This window comes from Morus notabilis, unplaced genomic scaffold, assembly GCF_000414095.1.
Source record: "Morus notabilis unplaced genomic scaffold, ASM41409v2 Scaffold45, whole genome shotgun sequence".
Lineage (NCBI taxonomy): Eukaryota > Viridiplantae > Streptophyta > Magnoliopsida > Rosales > Moraceae > Morus > Morus notabilis.
This window is the reverse complement of record NW_010366164.1, coordinates 212,784-224,202: the sequence shown is the minus strand read 5'-3', so window position 1 is coordinate 224,202 and position 11,419 is coordinate 212,784.

Genomic DNA, 11,419 nt, shown 5'->3' with positions numbered 1-11,419 from the left:
GCAAGATGTAATGGCCCGATCAGGTCAACCCCCCATTTGGCGAAGGGCCATGGACTGAGAATGGAAGTTAAATTTTCTAGGGGTGCTCTAGGAATTGTGGCATACCTTTGGCATTTATCACAACGTCGGGTGTATTGAAAAGCGTCTTTTTTTAGCGTAGTATCCTTGCCCTAATACCTTTAGAGCCAAAGACTGCCCCCAGTGTGGTTACCGCAGACCCCTTCATGGATTTCTTGGAGGACCTTCTGGGCCTCAGCGTTATCCAGGCACCGCTGTAGAGGTGTTGAGTAGCCTCGTCGGTAGAGCAAGCCGTCGTACAACAAGTACCTAGCAGCTCTATACATGATTCGTCTGGCTTCGTCTTTATTGTTTGGTAGTTGTGCTTCCATTAGGTATTGGATGAGGGGCGTCATCCAATTTTTGCCTGTTTGGACGATTAATGCTTTAGCTTTTTCTTCAATAGTCGGCCGCTCCAATTCTTTGATAGGGACGACCCCCAGTGCGTCAGAATCTCTTGAAGATGCTAGCTTTTTCAGAGCGTCGGCGTTTGTATTTTCAGTTCGTGGTATCTGAAGTATCTCGTAGTTCTTGAACTTAGCAAGTTCTTCCTTTACCTTCCTCAAGTACGCTCCCATCTTTTCGCCGCGTGCTTGGTATTCTTCTTTTACTTGCCCGACGACCAGTTGAGAATCGCTGAAGACGCTGAGCCTTTCCATTTTCAGGTGGCTGGCCAATCGCAGTCCTGCGATTAGCGCTTCGTATTCCGCCTCATTGTTCGACGCCTTGAATTTAAATCGAACCGTCGAGGTAATCTTGTGGCTTTCTGGGCCGATTAACAAGACGCCAGCTCCTGACCCGCTTTCGCTCGACGCTCCATCCACGTAGAGCTTCCATCATGTAGTCTCGACTTCTTCAGGCGTGGTGGAAGCTGGTCTATGGGAGAATTCGGCTAGAAAATCAGCCAACGCTTGGCCCTTGATCGTAGTTCTTGGCACATATTTTATGTCGAACTGGCTCAGTTCTACCGACCATTTGAGGAGTCGACCGGAAGTTTCGGGCTTTTGCAGAGCCTGTCTCAATGGGTGGTTTGTAAGAACCCGTATGGTGTGAGATTGGAAATAGTGCCGAAGCTTTCTCGAAGCTACCATCAGGGCGAGGGCTAAGCGCTCCATTTCGCTGTATCTTGATTCGGCGTCGACGAGGCTCTTACTCACATAGTAGATTGGCAATTGCACCCTTTCTTTCTCCCTTATCAGTACGGAACTTACGGCGTGTTGGGACACGGAGAGATATAGGCTAAGCTCTTCGTCGAGGTTTGGTTTTGACAGAATTGGAGGTCTGTCCAAATGTTCCTTCAATCCCCGGAAGGCCTCTTCACACTGCGGTGTCCACTCAAAACGCTTGCCTCCTTTCAAAGCGTCGAAAAGGGGATGCATTTGTCTGTTGCCTTTGATATAAACCTGTTTAGGGCGGCGACACATCCTGTCAACCTTTGCACCTCCTTTGGCTTGGTTGGGGATCGCATGTCCTGCAGGGCTTTAATTTTCTCCGGGTTAGCTTCTATCCCTCGGTTGCTGACCATAAAGCCGAGAAATTTCCCCAACCCAACTCCAAATGCACATTTCTGGGGATTTAGTTTCATGTGGTATTTTCTCAATACACCAAACATCTCACCCAGATGGTCGACGTGCTGGCTGGCCCTGGCGCTTTTAACAAGCATGTTGTTGACGTATACCTCCATGGTTTTGCCGAGCTGTTGAGCAAACATTTTATTCACAAGCCGTTGGTAGGTAACCCCTGCATTTTTCAGGCCGAATGGCATCACCTTGTAGCAGTAGAGGCCCCTATTGGTTATGAAGGACGTGTGCTCCTTGACGGCTGGATGCATGGGGATCTGGTTGTATCTGGAGTAGGCGTCCATAAAACTCAGCATCTCATGTCCCGCCGTGGCGTCGACCATTTGGTCTATCTGTGGGAGTGGAAAGTCATCCTTTGGGCAGGCTTTGTTGAGATCGCTGAAGTCGACACATGTTCTCCAGTCCCCGTTGGGCTTAACTACCATACCTGGGTTCGAGACCCAACGTGGGTAATGGGCCTCCCTGATGAACCCATTGTTGATTAGTTTGTCGACCTCTTCTTTTAGCGCTTCATACCTCTCGGGGTTCATCAGTCGACGCTTCTGGCGCTTAGGAGGATATGAGGGGTCAACATTCAGGGAGTGACATATAACGTTGACGTCGATTCCTTCCATGTCGGCGTGATTCCAGGCGAAGACATCCAAGTTTTTCCTGAGGAAGTTCTCGATCTCAACTTTAAGTGAGGGGGCCAAATCTGAGCCTATTTTCAACACTTTGGTGGACTCGTCTTCATCAACTCAGATTTCCACCAATTGCTCGATAGGTTGAGACCATGTGACCTCTTCTTGAACCCTGGGGTCTATGTCCTCGACAGGGTTCTGATGAACCATCCTAGCCTCCTGTCTCCCCGGCTGGTCATATCCGCGCAGGGCATCAGAGTATGCAACCCTAGCTTCGTACTGGTTGCTCTTTATCTTGCCTACACCATTTGGGGTAGGGAACTTGAACTTTTGGTGGTAGACGGAAGTTATGGCCCTTAGCGCCTGAAGGGTCAGTCTTCTAATCACGGCATTGTACTGGAGCCTCTTTTTATTACCACAAAGTTGGCCATTGTAGTAGCCTGTCGGGGTTTTTCTCCGGTGGTTATAGGCAACCGGATGGTCTTGCTCTTTATCTTGCCTACACCATTTGGGGTAGGGAACTTGAACTTTTGGTGGTAGACGGAAGTTATGGCCCTTAGCGCCTGAAGGGTCAGTCTTCTAATCACGGCATTGTACTGGAGCCTCTTTTTATTACCACAAAGTTGGCCATTGTAGTAGCCTGTCGGGGTTTTTCTCCGGTGGTTATAGGCAACCGGATGGTCCCCTGGGGGATGACGGAGTCCCCGGTGAAACCATATAGTGGCCTGGAGGTTTATTACCACAAAGTTGGCCATTGTAGTAGCCTGTCGGGGTTTTTCTCCAGCGGTTATAATCAACCGGATAGTCCCCTGGGGGATGACGGAGTCCCCGGTGAAACCATATAGTGGCCTGGAGGTCTTTTCCAACTGCTCCTTTTGGATCCCCATTTTCTCCAAGCAGTCGGAGTATAGGAGGTCCACCGAGCTCCCATTGTCTACCAGGATTCGGCACACGGTGTGGTTCCCTATCATGGCTTCCACCACCAATGCGTCGTTGTGGGAGAAGTGAACTCCGCTGGCGTCGTCTTCGTTAAAGGCCACGTCGGTGTGGCTGTACCTTAGGGTTTTTGCAGCGGAAATGCTCCAGAATCGCTCCTGGTAAACCCCATGGCCTCGTGGGCGTAGTCCTTCTGAGACCTCCTTGAGTCTCCTCCTATTTAGGGGCCACCGAGGACAGTTCGTATGACGCCGACGGGTTCACGATCCTCTGGGTGCTGGTTCTCCTCTCGGTGTCAACTATCACCTTGCCCGCCATGGCCGTCATGTCGGGGTCTTTGTTCGGCCCTGAACTCTTGTAACCTTCCCTCTCGGATTACTATCTCGATTTCATCCTTGAGATCGGCGCAATCGTTGGTGTGGTGGCCGACATTGCCGTGGAACCTACAGAATTTCTTTTGGTTCCTCCGGCTGGGATTCGTTTTCATTGGTTCTGGTCGGCGCAGCAGGTTTCCTCGGCCGACCTGATTAAAAACCTCCTCGACTCCTACTGTCAGTTCGTGGTAAGAATCGTACCTTTGAAACAGCCGAGGCTTACGGCTCTCCTCTTGCCTTGGCTTCTTGGCTTAGCACCACAAATCCACAACTTTTCATCCCCTTTGGTATCGTGACAAAGCCTGGGATTTTTAAAAAACTTGCTGGTACAGTTTTAAGCAAGGAGTTTATAATGTTTGTGTAATAATACTTAGACTATGGAAGCCAGCTAGTCTAGGTGAACATGCATGGCTCTATCTGTATTGGCAAATGGGTTAAATGAGGAGAGCAAACTATTTAATTTTTTAGTAGAAAAAAAATTGTTTTAAACTTTTTTGGTTTTTGTTTTTAAGGAGTTATTTTTCATTTTAAATCCAACATTATATTAGGGGTGAAGCAAACTTTTTCATACAACAATAAATTAGTGTGTCATTCTCCTATTTTCGTATGAGACTTCCTCGGTAAGTCTATCGGTGGTATCAATTTTTAATTGTTAATCTGATTAAAATCACATTTGTTTAAAAAAGTTACGTAGAATAGACAGTTTTTAATACAGATTTAACGGTTAAAAAGTTGAGAACTACTGACAGTTTATTTTTTTCTCATTTATTTACCGAGGGTATTCTTGTTTATTTACTAAGGATGAGGGTTTTCAAAAATACTTGAATGCATCCATGACTCTATTAAACGTTCATTGAAACAAAAAAACAAAAACAAAAAAACAGACAGACATATTTTTCCATTTATTTGGAGTTCTCAATCTCTGTGTCCCAAGAGTGTGTTTTAATTTATATCCTAATAAAGATTATCATGAATGCCAACAAAAGAACCTCCGAGAGTTTGTCTCCATCTTAAATCTTCACAAAAATTCTTGCTGATTCCTCTGCTTCAACTAGCTAATAGAATTGCCAGTGAACAAAAAGGGGGTAAATGTCGCTCGTCGTTGCAGCGGGCTACTTGTCTCCACTTCCTCCACCTCAACGCTTCTTCGTGTCCTGTTTCGCAGGCGCCGACCCTTGTTCGGGCCCTTTATTCTTGTTGGACCTGTGTTCGGGGTCATTTGCGTCCGCCTCTTCGACATTGATCTACCCCTGCGCTCGCGCCAGAAATTCCCTGTAGCTGGACGGGTTCAGCTTTCTTTTGAAGGGAGTAATTTTCTTCATGCTAGATAAGGCCCCCATCAAGGCCTCTCTGTCTGTTATATCCGTCGTGGCGGCGACCACTTCCCCATATCTCGCGAGCCATTCCCTTAATGACTCATTCAGCTTTTGGTATATCGTCGTCAGATTCTGCTTCGGGGGGACGTACTTTTTAACCCCTATGAATTGGAGAGAAAATGCTTCCTTCAACTCATCCCAGCTCAAGATAGAGTTTGGCCTCAGCGTCCGGAACCATCTTCGGGCAGAGTCCGTCAAATGGTCCCGAAAGGCTCGGCACATGATCTCCTTAGCGTACCCGTGCAAAAGCATGTGCCCTGTGTACATCTCCAAATGGTCGTCGGGATCCCCTCGACCATCATATGGTGGGATCGACGGCGACCTATATTTATCGGGGAGAGGGGGCACCATTATCTCTTCGGTAAATGGATGGTTATGTGTGTGGCAGGGCGTGATGTCGACGTTCACCACCTCAGCCACTCGCCCCATGTTCTTTTTTAGACCCACCACGTCCCCCGTCAGTTTTTGCTCCAGGCTGGCCATACGTTAAATGATGGCGCGTGCTTCTTCTGTTGAAATGGCCGAGCCAGATACTCTCGACGCCTCTGCCCTCTGAGCGTTGGGTCTGCCCCTGGCCTGGCCGCCCGCATGTACTGATCCCGAGTCTCTTAGTGAGTTTTCCCCTGGATTCTAGGGTAACACCTCGGGATTTCCCGGACCCCTTGGTGCCCGGTCCTCGGGAGCTCGGAGTCCGGCGGCCCTTAAACGGCTGCCAGAGGATTGGGAAAGCCGAGGCCTAAGAGGGCCCCGGTGATTCTCGATGTCCCCGGTTCCCTCTTGAATGTGTGGGTGGTCACCGGGGTTCGGGTTTCTAGCCATGGCAGGTCCCTACAGCCTCGGGGCGTCTTCTAACGGCGGCATAGAGTTCCTCCCGTCTAAGCGCTCAACCACGGTCATCAGCCCACGTACCAGCTCAGTTAGAGTGGTCAGTTGGGCCTGCATCTGCATAGGATCCGGCCGTGGCGCGTCTGGGGGTGGGACTTCGTCTCCGGCCGGGCGTAGATCTCCTTCCATCCCACTATTCCCTGGATGGATGGCGGTTTCGTCCGTCTCTCTTAGAGGCGCGCTTGCTAACTATGTTGTTGGGGGTTGAACGCTTTCGGTCCCTAGTGGAGTCGCCAATTGTTGACGGTGATTTCTCCTCAACAAAAAACCGGCCGGTTTTTTGTTGACGAGAAATCACCGTCAACAAAGACATTTACTGAAAAGTCTTAAGTTTCACTACTTTTTTTTCCTACTGACTAAAAACAAAAATTGAAATTTGTGCCAAACACTTAAGTTACGTTTCGGTGAAAGTCATATAAATACAAATTTATGTTTTGACTCAACCAAACACAAATTTAAAAATATTCTCAATTCAAATCATAACTCAAATATGCACATTCAAACACAAACTCAAGTTACAACTTTAACTCAAGTTATAACTCAAACTCAACTCAAGATCATTACTCAAATCACCTTAATATTTATTTCTTATACAAAATTTAAAAGTCATTTTACCAATTAAGACATTTACTAAAATGTCTTAAGTTTCACTACTTTTTTTTCCTACTGACTAAAAAGTAAAATTTGTGCCAAACACTTAGGTTACGTTTCGGTGAAAGTCAAAGTGATTTGAATTTTGACATCTAAAAAGTATGGTTTAAATTGCCAAAAGACTTAGCATTTAAATGTGTTGTTAAAATATATACTGGAATAGAAAATAAATTACTGAAAAGTGACATCTTTCTTTCAAGAGAATTGGCAATACAAACATAGGTTTAATATAAATATTCAACAACTGAACTCACATTCCTGGGCAAAATCAAGTAATTTGAAGTAATAATTACCGATCAGCAATTCAATTAGGATTGTACAAAGTAGAGACTGCTAATCCAGTTTCACGTTGTAACTAGTTTTCGATGATTTCATACCAGACTGTACTGTTAAAAAAATTGTTCAGTCTGGTTTGTAAAAAAATGTGAGAAAAGTCTAAACTAGACCATAATATATTTAGAAAAAATCTAAGAGAATAATTTTAGGGCAGTTTAAATCCTAAGAACTATCGTTTAAATGTGTTGTTAAAAATTGTTCGTTTCGTAGATTCAAGTTTTCAATTTAAGCTGAGATGTGATATTTTTTTAGAGCTTTTAACTGTAACATAAAAAATTAGATGTGACATTTTCTGATAGTTTTTAACTGTGAAAACCTAAAATTGAAAATTCGAATCGATGAAATCAACGAGAATAAAAAAAAAAAACATGTTTTCTAGTTAAAATCACGGTATCTTTTGAATTTTGTCAATAAGATTTTATAAATTTGTTAATCCGTTTTATTATATCCTCATATAAGATAGCATAGTGCTTGAAGATTGGTAATTGTTCAGCATGTCGCTTCACAGTGTGGAAAAGTGCCTATGGCACTTCTATGATTTTTTTTTTTTTTTCCCTGAAACACTTCTGTGCTGTTTGTTGTAAGAAGAATATAAATGTAACATATGAGTTCTAATTAATACTTAAAAGTATAATAAGTTAAAAATCAATTCACTTTTTTAGTTTCAGTTTTACGAAAAAGTATATAAATGTTGTTACTGTATCCGAAGTTAATAGTGAACTTAAGGAAGAAAATTAAAATAGAAATGCATAATAAATCATCTAGTAGTAAGATACATAGATGAAAATAGTTCAGAAAGAAGGAGAAGAACAGTCGTACCCTCTTTTTTTCCTTAAATGGAAGCTGTACGTTTTTGCACAAACATTTTTCACCTTTGTATTTTCTTTTTCTTTTTTTTTTGTTGCAAAAATTTCATATCAAATTCTGAAATAATGATTGACAATCTATCAATACAAAAACTACTTTTCTAATTATTTTTAGTTAGGAAATATCTAGAAATGAATGGGTGCGTTTGGAATTGATTCCAAAACGTTTTTATTTTCTGTACGAAAATGAAAATGAAAACGTTTTTAGTTTTATTTTTGAATTATTTCTAAAAATGCGTTTAGTAGTTTTATTTAGAGATTGATTTCAATTTAAAAAAAAAAATTGAAACTGCGTTTGGTGGTTTAATTTTTGAAAACATGTAATAATATATTAAATAATAATATATTAAGTAAATAATATTATTAAATATATTAAATAAATAATATTATTAAATATATTAAATAATAATATTATATTAAATAAATATATTAAATAAACATATATAATAGAAAAACGGTATCAGAAAAGAGGGAAGAAAATGAAAAAAAAAAAAAGTGAAATCCGTTTTTCAGAAAACAGAAAACGAAAACGAGAAAATGAAAACACCTTTTTTTCGTTTTCTGATTTCCACAAAAAGACAAAAACGTTTTTGGTTTTGTTTTTAAAAAAAAATTGCACCAAACACGTTTTTAACACCCGTTTTCATTTTTTTGCTTTGAAAACCGTGAAAAACGAAAATGAAAACGCAAACAAACAGGCCCAATATGTTGATACAACACATAATTTGCTTTCCATTTACACATAAAGTCTAACAAAAATTAAAAATATCTAGAAATGAATATGCTGATTTAACATATAATTTGCTTTCAACCTAAACATATATAGCATTTACATCTTCAAGTATAGGAATGCAATCATGGATAAATATAACCAATCTATAATTAATTTTTCAATTTAAAACATAGATAACAATCTTTTTAGAATGATAATGTAAACTTATTAGAAAGCTATAAACTTTCACATATTATATAAAGCAAATGATTAAACAAAAATCAATAAACTTGTTTTATATATAAAATGATGATTGAACAAATGCATCTTCTCTTCTATGTATAACTAGGTTGAGGGACGTGCCTTAGGCACGACCCATTTGTAACAATGTTCCTTTTTTTTCCCCACTGTGCAGTTTGCATGTTTTTTATTTAGTTAAAATTATAAAAATATTTCAATACAAAAATGTTTTTTTAATTGTTTCTTTAAGAAGAAATAAATATATATACTAATAAAGTCGATTTACTTTTTTAAAGTCAAACTAAAAAACATACTAATCTTGTTTTTTAAGGGATACCAATAATGTTTTAATTACGATACACATAAATAAATATAACCAATTTATCATTATTTTCAAAGTAAAAAATTGCATGCATAAAAATTTATACAATAACAGTGTAAAATTATTAAGAAGTTTTAAATTTTAACCTAAATAAAATTATAGTTCGATGAAAATCAACGATTACATATTATGTATTATGAAGGTTGAAAAAAGTTGAAAATGTATACATCTTCTCTACTATAAGTAAAGATATATATTAAAGAGTATAGAGATTCACAAGTGAAAATATTTATGAAAATAAAAAAGAAAATAAATGAGGTGTTTAAAAAAGGAAATTAATGGAAAAAATATATATTTTAATGAGAAACAATGAAAAATAAAAAAAAAAAAAAAAAAATTTAAAAAAAAAAAAAAAAAAAAAAAAAAAAGGAACAACGCTTAAAATACAGTTAAAGAAAACAAAGGAAGAAAAACAGAAAAATACAATATCCTTTTTTTAAGGTAGAAAATACAATTTGCCAATAAAAAAGGAAAAACAAAAGTTGCAAGCAAGCAAAACACAGTTTAAGTACGAAAACCTTTGAAGCTCATATGTGCTTCTTTATATCTTATATGATATAGAATATAAGCGCCTCGTCATGAAGCTTTGCATAAATTTAAATGACAAATGATTGGGGGCTTTAATATTAGGGATGACAATATTTTTTACGGGACGTGGATCCGCCTTGAACAGAATGAGATTAGGGAACAATTATCATAGATGGGGATAGATCCCAATTTGTGGTGGGGTGGGGATGGGGGAAGTACTCCCCATCCCGCATTCTTGTTTTTTTCTTATGTAATTTTATATATTTATACATAATCTCTTAAAATTTTAAGTTTTTTGAACTATGATTTTTGAGAAGAAATAACGTGCAATCATGCTATAAAGAAAGAAGCTATTAAGAATAGACAATGAAGGATAATTTGCGTTTATGTTTTTGAACTTTTTTTCGCTTATACATTAGTTATTACTTTTGGATTTAGTTTGCAATAGGTTAAGAATTTAGTTTTTAGTTTTTTTTATTTTTTATAAAACCTTTGATTTTAGTTTAAATTTATAATGAATTTCTATTTTATTTTTATTTTGAGTTGCTATAATTCTTAAATACATAATCTTATATAATGAGGAATTGAGTGGGTATAGGGAAAGCTTGTCCAATGAAGAATTGCCGACTCCGACCCTGTTCCTGCTTAAGCGGGGATGGAGATAGGAAATAAGACAATTTAAGGAGGTGGAGATGGGGATAGGAAATCATCCTCCGTCCCCACCTGCCCCATTGCCATCCATATTCAAAATTGACACTTATACGCTTTAATTGAATTATAAAAATTGAATCTAATATATTTAAATGAAAGGAGATTGAGCCGTTCGATTAACATTACTTGTTAACTAATGAGCTCGCGTAATGATATAACATTAAGGGCTTGTTTATTTACACCCAAATTAAAAAAAAAGTTTAAACTCAAGTTACAACTTTATTCAAGTTCATATTCTTTTGTAAAATTTGAGTTTTAACTTGAGTTATGACTAAAATTTGAGTTCAAGTTTTCCCTTCAACTCAAGTTCCTAAACTCCAACTCAAGTTAATGAACATTATTTTTTTAATTCTTAAAAACGCCATAACTTTTTCATTTTAATTCCGATTGAGATGTTTTTTTTTCTATGCGTTCACAACGAAGAGACAAATAAAACCCCACCCATATACTCTATTAAAATTTTCCATCACTATTAAGTTTTTATTAAAATATTATCCAAATACAAATTTAAATTTGCACCCACCCAAACACAAACTCAAACTCAAATAGATTATCAATTCTAACTATAACTCAAAATGTGCATATCTAAACAAAAATGAAAAATTAGAGTCTCACTCAAATCATACTCAAATACACATTAACTCAAATTTAAATCTGAACTCAAATCACCTTAATTCAAAAAAACAAATGAACAAGCTCTAAGTTTTTTTTTTTAATTCTTTAATTTATTTATACATGATTTATATAAAATGCCTTTTATTAACTAGTAGGAAGGGATTCACTTGACTTTTTAATTTTTTTTTTTTTTGCGATAAAAAAGTTTTATTTTTTAAAAGAGTAATTTTCTTTTAATGACTTTTGTGACCACGTAGTCAAATATGAGACAAGTATTAAGGTCTAATTTACAACATGTCAAAATTGAAGGGGCCAAAATAAAACAATAAAAACATAGTTGAGGGATCAAAATTGAAATTTAAGCCCTAATTATTATTATTATTATTATTATTATTATTATTATTATTATTATTATTGTTATTATTGTTATTATTTGCTAAGGTGTCCCTAATCTTATTATTTGAGAGACTAATGTTGTGTTTGGAATTATTCTTATTTTTATTTTTTATGTTTTTTGAAAAAAAATTAAAATGATTTTAAAACGATGTTT